The sequence below is a fragment of the Lynx canadensis genome, chromosome B1, assembly GCF_007474595.2.
Source record: "Lynx canadensis isolate LIC74 chromosome B1, mLynCan4.pri.v2, whole genome shotgun sequence".
NCBI lineage: Eukaryota > Metazoa > Chordata > Mammalia > Carnivora > Felidae > Lynx > Lynx canadensis.
Window position 1 is genome coordinate 125,417,951 of NC_044306.2, and position 11,458 is coordinate 125,429,408.

An 11,458-nucleotide genomic window follows, 5' to 3' on the forward strand; every position below is an offset into this window, starting at 1 on the left:
TACCAGGGGAAAATTATTCTTTCAGTGAAAGTAGCAGTAACTGGAGAAATATTACCCATGGGATAAGAGAAATAAAGGTCAGCAGAGAATGAGCTTACTATACAGAGTATACCAAAGAAAAACTATTTTCAACCTACCAATAATGGAAATGATCGGTGGTCAGTTTGTTGAAAGAACTATAGATAAGATAGATACATAGATACAGGACACACAGATACATAGATAGAGAAGATATAGAAATATCTGTATCTGATCAGATAAAAAGCTAATTGCTGTATGATTTTGAAAACTTTTGAAGCTTGTTTTCTGTATATTAAATTTTAAATAAACATATTTACACATTCATTTGAGAGTTGATTTTGTTTGAAAAATATATTTTTGTATATCACTATAATTATTTGATATACATGACATTATTTTCATTAAAATAGAATTACAGAACAAGAATACCTTCAAAATCAAAGGAGTTAAATTGAATAAAAATGCTTTGTCCACAATTTCCTAGAAATTCCAGTTGCTAATTTCTAAATAGTATTTAATTAAATGATAACTTTTATTTAGAAATTTACTTGAAAATACAAATTCTTTTATTGAAAGGAATTAAACATCTCTTTAATGGTCCACTCCTACTAAATTGAATCCTCTGCCTAAGTTTTCTATTCTCAGGTAATGATAATATGAGATTTCTAATCCTTAAAGCCAAAACAGTTATATCTTCTATTACTTCTCTCATTGATTACCTCTCCTTTCAACAAGTTATGCAGATTCTACCTCCTAAATATCTTTCAAATTCATCTCAGTTGAACCAACCCAATGATAATTTTTATTGGCCTATATAATCAAGTCCATATTCTTAGCAATAAGCTTCTGTTCTAGCTTGTCATGTCCCTTCTAACCCCACAGTGGACAAGTAATACCCCTTTGCTCTACCCACTAGAATATTCATCATTTAATGAATGTGAACTTTCAAAAATGCAGTGTCAATGTTCATGCCAGTCTGTTCAATATTACTCAGTTACACTCAATTTACATCAATAACAACTTGCAAAACCCTAGTACAGTTTCAGGGCAGCATCCGACATTGACACAAAGTACTGATTTTATTCACACTTCCTTCGTTTAATTTGTGTGTGTGTGTGTGTGTGTGTGTGTGTGTGTGTGTGTACTTGGCTAATACAATTTAACCTTGGGTAGGTGTCTGTATCCACTACTACAGTTAAGATACAAAACAGCTCCATGCCTTATAACAACATCAACCTCCCATAACCCATTTCCCATCCTTGACCCTTAGCAACCAATAAGTTGTTCTCCATTATAAAATTTTGTAATTTCAAAATGCTACATAGATAGAATAATAATAATATGAAACTTTTTGGAATTGGTGTACTCAGTATTATACACTCAACATTATTCCCTGACTGCTCATGTATCAATAACCTGTTTCTTTTTATTGCCAAATGGCATTCTGTGGTATGTTTTTCGTTTTGGTTTGTTTTTTGTTTGTTTGTTTTACATTCTACTGTATGTTTTGAACATAGTTTAACTATTCACCTCTGAAGAATATTTATTTCTATTTTCTTTTATTGTCACAAATAAAGCTACAGTGAACAGTCATGTACATGGTTTTACATCAACATGTTTTCATTTCTCTGGGATAAATACCCAAGAGTGCAATAGCTGGGTCCTAAGGTATTTGCACTTTAGTTACATAAGAAACTACAAAATTGTTTCCGTAGAGGCTGTTATATTGCATCCTCACCCCCATTTGGTATTGTCACTATTATTTTTAATTATAACATTTTGACAGATACATAATGACTTCTAATTGTGTTTTAATTCACATTTCCCTAATGGCTAATGATGTCGCATCTATGTTCTTGTATTTATTTGCCACGTTTATATCCTCTTCAGTGAAATGTTTGTTGATGTCTTTTGCCCATTTTCCAATTGGATTGTTTTGGATTTGTTCTCTCTCTCCCCTTGTCTTTCCCTTTCTTTCTCATTCCCTCCCTCTCTCCTTCCTTCCTTCCTTCCTTCCTTCCTTCCTTCCTTCCTTTCTTCCTTCTTTTCTCGCATTTATTTTGAGTTTTGAAAGTTTTTTTTTACTATTTTAGACACCTGTCCTTAGTCAAATATGCAGTTTGCAAATATTTTCTTCCAGTCTGTGGATTGTCATATCATCCACTTCATAAGATCTGTCACAAGGAAAATATTTTGAATTTGGACAAAGTTCAAATTTATCAGATTTCTTTTTATTTGTTATACTTTAAGATCAACAAATATCTAGCTCTAGATCCCAAATATTTTCTCTAATGTTTATTTCTAATAGTTTTGTGTTTTTACATTTCACATTTAAATCTTTATTCCATTTTTAATTAATTTTTGAATAAAGGTGTAAGTTTTACTTTGAGCTTAATTTTTGCTAATCGTGTCCAACATTGTTTGTGATCTATTGTATTGAATAGAGCTGCCCATATGAATTGTTTCCACACCATTGTCAATAATCTACTGAGAATATTTGTGAGGGGTCTAAATTCTAGGTTTTCTATTTGGTTCCATTTATCCATCCATCCTTCCTCTAATACCACACAGTATTAACAACTATAGTCCTATAGTAAAAGTTAATATCAAGTAGAGTCATTCCTCTCACTCTATGCTTCTTTGTCAAAATTATTTTAGTGACTCTGAGAGCTTGGCCTTTCCATATCATTTTTAGAATAAACTTGTCTATATTACAAAAACCTTGCTGTGATCTGACAGGAATTGCATTAAACCTGTAGATTGATTTGGGAAGAGCTAATACTTTTGCTATGATAAGTATTTCAATGTATCAACATAGTGTACCGTCAGTTAAAGTCATCTTTAATTTGTGCTTTATAATTTTTATCACATAGACACAGTATATGTTTTACTAAGTGCCTATCTAAGTATTTCCATTTTTGGGGAGTCACTATGATTGATATTTTGTTTTAAATTTCAGTTTCTGAATGTTCATAATTAACATAAAGAAATATAATGATTTTTGTGTGTTACCTTATATCTTGAGACTTTATGAAATCCACTTTTAGTTTTATGAGGGTGTATTCTTTTTTGGTGGCATTCTTGGAATCTTCCATGTAGATAATCAGGCCATCTGCAAATAGGAAAGTTTTCTTTTTTCTAGTTTGCATCTCCCTCTCTCTTTCTCTTTCTCTCTCTTCCTCTCTTTCTTATTGCAGTGGCTACAATTTTTTCCAGTACTGTACTTGAAAAAGAGTGGTCAAGGCAGACAGATTCGTCTTAGGCTATCAGTCTTTCTCCATTACATAAGATGTCAGCTGTAGATTGTTTTGTAGTTGTTCTTCATCAAGTAAAAATAATTCTCCTCTGCCCCTAACTTGCAGAGAGTTATTTTTTGCTTTTGGTTTATTTCTTTGTTTTTTTACTATGTTTAGGATATTATCAAATGCTTTTTCTGTATCAATTGAAAGGATCATGTGATTTTTCCTTTTTAACTTGTTGATACTGTGGGTTTATTGATTGGTTTGAGAACAGTGATTCACACGTGCTTACCTAGAAAAAAATCTCATTTGGTCATGATGTGTAATTCTTTTTTAAATTATTGGATTTAATCTGCTTTTATTTTCTAAGTTCATGAAAGTAACTGGGCTGTAGTTTTCTATTCTTTTCTTTTTTGGTACTCCACTTTTCTGATTTTGGTATTGAGGTAATACTAATCTTATAAAGATTATTCTCTTTTCTATTTTCTAGAAAGGACTGTGCAGAATTTTGTTAGTTCTTCTGAACTGTTTGGTGGAGTTCTGCAGTGAAACAATCTGAGACCAGAGATATTTTTCTCAGGAGCTTTTTAATTATAAATTTAAATTCTTTAATGATTATAAAAGTATTTATTGTTTATTTCATTTTAATTGACAGTAGTTTTTGGTTTTTGAGTAATTACTCCATGTCAAAAAAATTGTCAGATTTATCAGTGTAAAATTATTTATAGTATTCTCTTAGTATCTTCTTAAAAACTATAAGGTCTATGGTGGTATCCTATTTCAATCTCTATACTGCTGACTAATCTTTTTCTCTTTTTAAACTTTTGTCCATTTTGCTGAATGATTATCAATTTTACTGATTGTTTTAAAGAACTAGATTTTTGTTTTATTGATTTTCTGTTTTTTCTCAAATTTTAATTTAATTTCTTTTTTTTTAATGCTTATTTTTGAGACAGAGAGAGAGAGAGAGAGAGAGAGCAAGCAGGGGAAGGGCAGAGAGAGAAGGAGACACAGAATCTGAAGCAGGCTCCAGGCTCTGAGCTGTCAGCACAGAGCCTGACACTGGGCTCAAACCCGTGAACCACAAGATCATGACCTGAGCAAAAGTCAGATGCTTAACTGACTGAGCCACCCAGGTGCCCCTAAATCATTTATATTTGATCTTATCTTTATTTGTTCTTCCTTTTATTTGCTTTGTGTTTAGTTTCCTTCTTATAGTTTTTTGAGGTGTAAACAGTTTATTTATTTGAGATCTTACTTCATTTCTAATGCAATTTGAGGTTATAAATTTCCCTCTCATCACTATTTTAGCTGCATCCCACATATGATTAATATGATTTACTTTCAGCTTCTTTTGTTCTTTGTATTTTTTTAAATACTTTCAGAATTTTCTTTGGACTCATGGATCATTTACAAGTGTGTTATTAAAATTTCATGTGTTTACAGATTTTCCTGTTGTCTTTCTGTTATTGATTTCTCATTCTACTATCATCAGACATTGCACTCTGGTCTTTTTTGATGATGTCCAGTGAGAACTTGAAATTACATGCATTTTGCTGTTGTCAGGTGAAGTGTTCTGTGTATCTGAATTAGATCCTATTGATTGATTTATTTGTTCAGATCTCTTCTATTTATCTTGCTGATTTTCCGCTTAGTAAGTTCATCAGTTGCTGAGTACATTCATTGTGGAATTTTTTCTCCTTTCACTCCTGTGACTCTTTGCTTTATATATTTATGGTTCTTTTGTAGGGTATACCTACACATAAAGGATCATTTTGTCTTCCTGGTTGCTTGATTCTTTTATCATTATCCACTGTCCTTTGTCTTTAGTAATTTCTTTTGCTATGAAATCTAACTTATCAAATATTAATATACTTCTTCCTGGCACTTTTTTCATATTAATGTCTATGTATTATAGGTTTTGCTATGCTTTTACTCTCAGATTTCTCTTATCATTAAATTTGAATTGAATTTGTTATAAGCAGCATATAGCTTAGTAATTTAAAAGAATCCACTGTGAATGTCTCACTTTGGATTGGTATATTTAGACTACATTTAAATTAATTATGGACATGTTATTCTGCCTAAGTCTGCTATTTTATTATTTATTTTCTGTTGGTTTCTCTGGTCCTCATTCTTCTGTTCCTCTTATCTTTCAGTAGACTACTTGTACCTCTTGTAAGAATTCTATCTGATTCATTTATGGTGCGTTTGAGCTTATTTTTGTATAGCTTTTGTAATTGTTTTTCCCAGTATTTCAGTATATATAACTAGATTATTGCCATCTACTGGTATCAATAGTTTACCATTTTGAGTGAACTCTGGAAACTTGCCTCTAATTTGATCCTTATTCTTTCTTTATTTATCTTTCTTTCTTTCTTTCTTTCTTTTTTATTTATTTTTAATTTTTTTAGCATTTAATTTTGAGAGACAGAGAGAAAGAGATCACTAGTAGGGGAGGGGCAGAGAGAAAGTGAGACACAGAATCTGAAGCAGCTCCAAGCTCTGAGCTGTCAGCACAAAGCCCAACATGGGGCTCTAACTCGTGAACCACTAGATCATGACCTGAGCCCAAGTCAGACACTCAACCGACTGAGCCACCCAGGAGCCCCTTTATTTGATTTAAATATCAATGTATTGTGTATGAGATGGTATTAATTTTTTGTCTTGACCATCAAATACTTTTTGTGAAACTCATGAGAATAAGGATTATCTATGCTACATACCAATATATCTTTTGTTCCCCCTATTATTCTTTCTTCCTTCTGAGTGCTCCAAGAATTCTTCTTTTTTACATTTCCTTTCTGCTTGAAGAATTTCTTTTTGGCAATCTTTAAGGGTATGTCTGCTAGCAAAATATTGCTTTAGTTTTCCCTTATTTTAGAATGACTTTATTTCTATTCATTCCTGAAAAATAACTTTAATGAAAATGGAATTGGTGATTAACACTTCTCCCCACCCATCAACTGAAAAATGTCATGCCAGTTCCTCTGAGCTTTATGGTTTCACATGAGAAATATAAATTAGTGTTTCTCTGTGGGGACATTTTCTGATATTCTACAATACTGTACTTCTTCTACAATTCTTTTAGCTCTGCTTTATTTTTATTCTCCTGGAGTTGACTGTATGCATGTTGGATTTTTATTATTGTGCCATAGTTCCAGAGACTCTTCATTTATTATTTTATTTTATTTTATTTTTTGGTATTTTTCTCTCTGTTGTTTACATTGGGTAGCTTCTATATTCTGTCCTTAATTTCACCGATTTTGTCAGCCTCTGTCATCTCCACTCTACTATGGAGTCCATCCAGCAGGTTTTAATTTATCGTCTTATCTTTTAATTCTGTAATTTGTGTTTGGCTTTTTTCTATTCTTTACTGGTGTCTTTTTTTTTTTTTTTCATGTATTTCAAAGGAATTCATAATTGATAGCTGGAACAGATTTATAAGGATTAATCAGCTTTTCTCATTCAAATTGCACCTGGGTGTCTCAGTTCATTAAGCATCCAACTTTGGCTCAGGTCATGATCTCATGCTTGAGGAGGTCAAGCCCTGCGTTGGGCTCTGTGCTGACAGCTCAGAGGCTGGAGCCTGCTCCAGATTCAGTGTCTCCCTCTCTCTCTGCCCCTCTTCCCCCTTTGCACTCTCTCTCTCTCTCTCTCTCTCTCTCTCTCTCTCTCTCCTCCTCTCAAAATAATAAATAAATATTAAATTTTTTTTAAATTAAAAAATGTGATTTCCTGGTTCTTGGTAATCCAAGTGGTGTGTTTTTTGTTTGTTTGTTTGTTTGTTTGTTTTGTTTGTTTTTTTTAAATTGTATCCTGGACATTTTGTCTATCAGATTAGGAGTTTCTTAGTCCCAATTAATTCTTTTTATTTAACAGGCAGTCATCCTGTTTATTACGTTCAGCATGTAGGTTCTAACCTACACTTGTGGGCTGTCCCTCTAAACACAGCTTGCTTTCAGAGCCTCCGTGGTGTTATTTTCATCAGCTTGGTTTATCTGGTCTCTGTGGGATTTCCATCAGTCCCTGCCATTGCTGTGTTCCATATGATCACTCCAACAAGTATATTGACCATATGCTTTTGTGGTGGGAGCTTCCTTGTTGAGCTAGGGGCTCATTGTTGCAGAATGGCTCCTTTCATTCCCTTGGTCCACGCAGCAACACTGGTTGGGGGACCTGGATGCAGACACCAGAGGAGAACCAAAAGAGGTTCTCAACCCACAGGGATAAACAGACTTTCAGAACCAAGCTATTAACTATAGTGTTGTTCCTCTTGCTGGTACCATCTGGCTGCCCTGGTATCTATTGGTGCAAAAGGGGTCTTCAGACCTTCAGAGAATAAAGAACTGGCTACTTATTTTTAGTGGGATTTCTGCTAATAACACTCTTTCCATAATTCTAGGCTCATCTGAGATTAATGGAGGGACCCCCATTCAATCCAGGAGAGGAATGGGCCTATCTGGGTTTCCTTCACCTGCTAAGTTTGGGTTTTGGAAACACTAGGTTTGAATCACCTCCTTCTGTTGGAAGAGACATGCAGGCACTCTACAATGCTGTGGTTTTTTTTTTCTGTAGTCCTGGGATTCTGAACCAATTTACCTTCCTCTGACCACCTTTCAGAGATCTTCTTTGATTGCCTTTTGCAATCTCTATGGCTTTTAGTTGTATCTACCTGGGAGCAGCAGGGAAAAATGAGTCTACACTATCTTGTCTAGGTCCCCATATTATTTTAATTCCAGAAAAATGTCTGTACTTCTCTGGATTTTAATAAATGTCAGTGGATCACAAGAAATTTATAGCAATTTCACACCAAAATACCAGTTTCTTATTTAAATTTAATAATGAGCATGATCTATATATATTGACATGGAAAAAAATATGAATCTTACTTAGGCTTTTATTATTTTATAATCACCCTTATTAACATTACTAACCTAATCCAGTAAAGTGATGAGCAGAATACTGTTTCTGTAAATGTTTATATGGCATTTAGTTTTGAAGTTTAGGAAATCAAGAAAATGCACAATATACTTAAAGATTATTTATAAACAGAGTTATAACAAGGGGAAGTATAATTATGAAGACATGAATGAAAGAAATGCATAAGATTGAATCAATTTTTTCAATGTTATGAATAGTGAAATAACCATTTTCAGTCAATGTTCATTCTAAAAATTATATTGATTTGATGAATCTGTTTTTTTTTTATTTCTTGGTAGATAAAAGCACCTGTGTCTTCATTTACTTAGGAAAACAAGTCCTTTAGTAATAATATGGAGAAAACAGAAGGTGTGATTAAGATTTGAAAAATTAGTGTTTTCCTGTTAGATGCTAATGTGGGTGTATAATTCAGAAAATTAAGATTGCTTTATTGCTATATACAACTTTTGAGTATTGAAATCATCCACACAGATCACCGTCTACAATATCATGACTTATTAGTACACTGTTTTATCAATATAACACCATTATTGTCCCAGTAAGGTAAAAGTTGTGAATAAAGTTGTTGTACATTCCAGGGACTTCCTGAAATACCCATGCTGTCTTCAATAGAAAGCATCAAAATATAGTTATTACCTGGAGACTCTGAAAACCTTACCTCAAAATTCACATCTTAACTGTGTTATTTTTAATATTTAAATTATTATATCCTGATTCTTATTCAATCCTAAACAAGCACCATGCATTGATTGACATGCCTTAAAGATCTGAATAATATCCCAGCTTTGTCTTTCTGTCTTTGGATGTTACTAAGGATCTAATGCAATGGTGTTCTCCTTTGCTGCAGTAGATAATACACTCAGCTTCATCTTTTCAACAGGTTGTATTGGTGATATTTCAGGGAGCAAGCACTTGACAATATTTAAGAATAACTATAACAGCTATTCTAAAGAATGAGTAACCATATTTCCTTTTTTGAAAGTGTTTTTTGAACATGAGCTATACCCTAGTACCTGCCCTGGATAATAGGAATATAACTTTTTCAGTGCCGATTATTGTACCAGTCATCATGTTAAGTGCCTTATAAGCATTACATCAAAGATCCAATGAGATATGTACTACTATCATCCCAGTCTTCCAAATGTGTAAAGTGAAGCACAGAAGTGTGAAACAATAAGCTCAAGTTCATAAGAGGCAGGATTTGGCCAGAGGCATCAGGTTCCAGAGCCCATGTTTCCAACTTCTTTCCTATAAACACTCTTCTATGCTCCGTTATACTTCTAAATGATGGATTTCATTGAATTTTCACTGCTATCTCCATTTTGCAGACAAGGTTACTTGAGTCTAGAAGGCTTAAATTATGTACCCAAGACAGAGTTTGAAAAAGGCAGGATTTAAAATTTAGAGAAATTTGCTACTTTCCCATGGTTACAGAGAGTTAGAATTTGAAGGTAGGAATTTGAATTCTGAAATCAGTAATTTTTCCACTAAACACTGCTAAATGAACTTAGTTTAAGTTCTGAAACATCTTATATAATTACTGAACAGGCATGTGTCTACTTCAGGAGTCTATGAGTCAAACTAACGTTTTTCTACTTAAAAATATAAAGGAAATGGGGCACCTGGGTGGCTCAGTTGGTTAAGCGTCTGACTTTAGCTCAGGTCATGATCTCATGGTTGGTGGGTTCAAGTCCCACATCGGGCTCTGCGCTGACAGCTCAGAGCCTGGAGCCTGCTTCAGATTCGGTGTCTCCCTCGCTCTCTGACCTCTCTCACTCACTTCTATCGCGCTCTCTCTCTCTCAAAAAAATACACAGGAAAAAGAGAAAAAAAAGAGAGAAGATAGAGAGAGACAGAGAAGAGAGAAAGGAAGAGAACCGACAGAAACCGAAGAAACAGGAAAAAGAGGAAAAATAGAGAGAAGATAAAAAAGACACATATATGATTAAATATAAAATAACATATATATATATATATATATAAAGGAAGTAACCTACACAAGCAAAAAATTTGTAAAATCATCATCACAAGAACTTCTAGGTCTTCTTAATTAATTCTGCCCTTGTTATAGCCTTGTGTTCACAAATAAATACATGTCAAACACTGCCCTACCATTTCCTAATTTCTTAAACTTCAGAACAGAACATTAAATGCTATTTAGTCACTCACAGAAACAATACCCCATTCATCAGTCTATTTTTTCGATGCAGCTAGTAATGCTAATGGGAGTGACTACAAAATAACAAAAGCCCAGAGCTTGTATTTCTCTCTTCACATAGGAAGGGCAAACTTAGTAATTGCCTTGTATGCCTCATTTAGCAGACTGGCCAGAGGACAGGAAAAGATTTATTCAAGAGATTTCACATTCTAATGGTGGGAGATGTCTAAACTAAGAACGCTGTATTTGATTTTTGTCTTTTATATAGTTCCATGTATACCATTCCAAATTATTTCAATAATTCATACATATTCAGATAAGTAAGTTCTTTCTTAGATTTTTTTAATAACACTAATCCTGTGCTATCAAATTCCTCTGAAATACTATTTTCTTTGAACATGTCATCTTTTTCTTTAGTTTTCTGCACTTACAAAAATAGTGAAAATTACTATCTTCGAAAGGGTGATCTTCCAAATTTAGTCACATTTTAAGGTGTTCAGACAGATGACTTTTCTTTGTTCAGGCTCAAAGTAAATGTGTACAGCCTTTGACCACCACCTTTAGAAATTTTGAAGAAAGATGCTCATACACCTCAGTGTATATTTCATAATAAGAATGACTGTGATAAATCACTGTAATTCTTAAAGATGTTTGTTCTGTTTTTTCTGTTTATGTATGGGAATTGTTCAACTTTGAGGGGTGACTGGGTGGCTCAATCAGTTAGGCAACCAACTCTTGGTTTTGACTCAGGTCATCATCTTGTGGCTTGGTGGATTTGAGCCCTGCATCAGGCTCTGTGCAGGCAGCGTGGAACCTCCTTGAGATTCTCTCTCTCCCTCTCTCTTTTCCCCTCCTCCACTTGTGCTGTCTCTGTCTTTCTCAAAATAAATAAATACACTAAACTTTTTTTTTTTAAAGTTAAAAAAATAAATAAAATAAGCTGTGACAAAGATTCTCTTCTTGACCAAACTACTCAGGTTTCTCTGAGCTCTCTTCTCACATAGGCCCTGAATTTAATCTTCCTTGTTTGTCTCCACATTCAGTTTTAACCAGCAGCCTCTTAAGTTGGTTTAGCCCAAATTCCCCATCTTCAATA